Raw genomic sequence first — 3,743 nt, forward strand, 5'->3', positions numbered from 1 at the left:
CCTAACTAATCTATCTTTCTTCTTACCTTGCAAGACTCTTGGTTCCCCATTGTAATCAACACACTTAATGGCTTTATCATAACAATCTACCTTGGTTCTATGAAGATACAACCAATCCATGCCCAACAACATACTGTATGATCCCAATGGTAATAAATTCAAATTTGCTACTATAGGCATACCATTCAAATCAAATGCACAAGATCTTACCTGGTGATGAACTCACTTATTTGTACCTATAGCCAACTGCACTAACTAAGATTCTGCATGCAATTCCTTACTCAAAGCATACTTATCCATCAAGTTAGGACTAACATAGCTATAATTAGAGCCAAGGTCAATCAAAATAGAAATAACTTGATCACAAAGCTTACTGTACATCTCAAAGATATATGCCTAGTGCTCTGCCTATTTGTTGTCCATGGTTGCATAAATATGAGGAATACTCTGCCCCACATCCCCAACAGTATGCGCCTCCTATGAACTCTATATCTTAGGCCTATGTTAGGTCCCTATAATACTAGTGATTTCCCCATTACTATTTTCATTGTATTCCTTATTGTTATTATTGTGCCCCTATTGTCCCCATATTGTTATTAGTGTGCCCCATAGAAACCCACTATTGTTATTGTTGTGCCCTTATGTTATTATTGTTATGTCGACTTGATTATATTGTGACCCCTTAGACTCCTATATATAGAAGGAAGGTTTAGTCATTTGTATCATCCAAAAATTGTTCATTTGTGTAATGTAAAGGAGGTTTCCCCCTTGAAGAGGCTGAATTCTAAGGCGTTGATCTATCTTTTCTATCTTTTTGTGAGTTGGTTTCCTAACATTTGGTATCAGAGCTTTGGATTCTAGGGTTTCGCTGCTCCAAACAGGTCATCATGGAATTTGTGCTATAACTTTTTTTTTTCTGTGACATTTCAGAAGCTAAAAAAAACCCGTTTGATCCGTAAGCATTTTGAACTTTGGGTCCAAATTTCAGAGCTTGTCTTGCTATATTTTCAGAGATATGATTTGTGGAAGTTAGGGTTTTTGCATACTCCTGAATTACATTCCAAACAGGTGACCTGGGAAAAATCGTCATAACTTTTCTTGTGAGCATCAGATTGAAATTTCGTAAGAAGTTTCAGAAAGAGGACAACCTTTGGTTTTTTTTATATCAGTTTCAGGTAATAAGGTTGAAAAAGTGACACGTGGATCTTCGTACAAGTTCTCTCTACTGAACTAGTCTATAATAAGGTCACCGTGGGAGATTTGGCATAATGCTTCATTGGAGAATCCAATCTTGATCAGAATTGGAGGGTTAGGCAGAGGACTCAAAGGGCTACTTCAGGACACGATTTTAGATATTCGAGATTCATAGTTATAGAGATACAACAGATTCAATATCAAGCTCTTACAAAGTAAAAAATAGGTGTGTAGTTTTTTTTTAAATTTTGCATAAGATTGGTTTGAAAAATTAGTTTGAAGGAATTCAAAGGGAATAGTGAAGAATTATTAGCATTAATTGATGCCACGAAGAAATAAAATGGAAACACCTAGTAAACAACCTGAAAGCTCTAGCATGACTTGTGAAGAAGAGGAAGAAATGCAACATGATAGATCAAAATTACAAGACCAAGTACAACAAATTTCACTCTCACAAAAGGTAACTAAAGCCAAGATGAATGACGTGGAAGCTAATATGAATGGCATGCAAGTTAAGATGGATGGTGTGGAGGCTAAGATGGATGGCATGGAAGCTAATATGAATGGCATGCAAGTTAATATGGATGGCGTGGAAGCTAAGATGAATGGCATGGACACTAAGATGGAAGAATTGAAGATAATTTTGAATAAGTTGCTACAAGAAATGCTTACTAATGGTGAAAAGGTAGTAAAGGAAACTCATGATGAGAATAAAATAAATGTTAATCATGATTTCATAAACTCTAATGTTGGACTGAAGACCCACCATGTTCCAAAAATCGATATGAGGAAGTTTGATGGCAAGGATCCCGGAACATGGATACTACAGCTGGAGCAATTTTTCGATCTCCATAATGTGCAAAACGCATAAAAGGTATGTATTGCAACTTTATATTTGGAACCAAATCAGTTTGTATGGTATCGATGGCTTTTCTCTCGTAAATAAATTGTCACTTAGGAAATTTTTACGGAAGAAATGATAGCACATTATGAGGATACAAAAGGAAACACCTTTTTAGCCAATCGATAAATCTCAAACAAAAGGGTTCAATGATGAAGGACATTGAGGACTTCCAAAAATTGAACATAAGGGAAAATATATTCCAGAGGAGCATAGGATTGATGTGTTCATAGGGAATTTAAAGGATAATATCCAACATGAGCTTCGCCTTTGGGAACCTGATTCATTTGAGAAGGCATTCAGGTTAGCAAGAAAAATGGAAAGAAAAATTATGGCAACCAGGGAGCCTACCACTCACAAATATAGAGATGGAAGTGTTGTTCCCCCTAGCCTTCCACAAGCTACAAGGTTGACACCACAACAATTGGAAGAAAAAAGAGCAAAAGGGCTTTGTTACAGTTGTGATACCAAATACACTAAAGGTCATAAGTGTGCTGAGAAGAAATTATTCTACATAGATTGTGAAGAGGAGGAAGAAAAGGAATAAGAAATGTCAAAAGAAGAGGATATACTCCAGGAACAAACCCTAGATAAAGAAGAAATGAATCCGACCATATATTGTAATGCATTGGCTGGAATTACCACTCCTCAAACTATCAAGATAGAAGGAAATATCAAGAAGAAAAAGGTAATAGTGTTGATTGATTCGGGAAGCACCCATAATTTTATTCAATATACGAAAGCAAAGGAATTGAATTGCTTTGTATATCCAGCACCAAAGTGTCAAGTGATGGTTGCAAGTGGAGGAACCATAAATTGCTCTGGAAAGTGCCATAATATCAAGCTATCCATGGGAGAATATGTATTGAATAGCCCAATGCTTTCCATTCCAATGGGTGGTGTTGATGTTGTACTAGGAGTCCAATGGCTACAATCATTGCATACATTAGATTTTAATTTTCAAGAACTTTTCATGAAGTTTTGTGCGGAAGGAAAGGAAGTTGAATTAAGGGGTATTGTAGGGAAACCGGGAAAGATAAGTAGCTCTAACAATATGAAAATGCTTCTAAGGAAGGAACAACGAGGTGTGATTGTACAATTATGTTTGCTAGAGGTTCCCACATCGAAATCATCTTTTTCTCTCGATCTCCAAAAAGTCTTAGACAATCATCCCAAGGTATTTGAGACTCCCAAAGGCCTCCCACCTATTCGTGATCATGATCATGCTATTCATTTGATTCCAGGAAGTGTTCCTCCAAACATTAGGCCATATAGATATCCCTATTCTCAAAAGAGTGAAATTGAACGTATGGTTGCAGAAATGCTAGAGGCTGGTATAATTAAACCTAGTCAAAGTTCTTTCTCTGCTCCAATAGTATTGGTGCACAAGAAGGATGGATCATGGCACATGTTTCCAGATTATAGGGAGCTCAACAAGCTCACTATTAAAGATAAATTTCCCATTCTTGTTGTTGATGAATTATTGGATGAATTGCATGGATCAATTTAATTCACCAAGTTGGATCTTCGTCCAGGATATCATCAAATCAGAATGAAGACTGAAGACATTCCAAAAACAACATTTAGAACTCATGAGGGTCATTATGAATTTTTGGTCATGTCTTTTGGCCTTACCAATGCACCTTCT

This window comes from Pinus tabuliformis, chromosome 8 (genome assembly GCF_031772625.1).
Source record: "Pinus tabuliformis cultivar Carrire ecotype Pingquan chromosome 8, CPIR1, whole genome shotgun sequence".
Taxonomy (NCBI): domain Eukaryota; kingdom Viridiplantae; phylum Streptophyta; class Pinopsida; order Pinales; family Pinaceae; genus Pinus; species Pinus tabuliformis.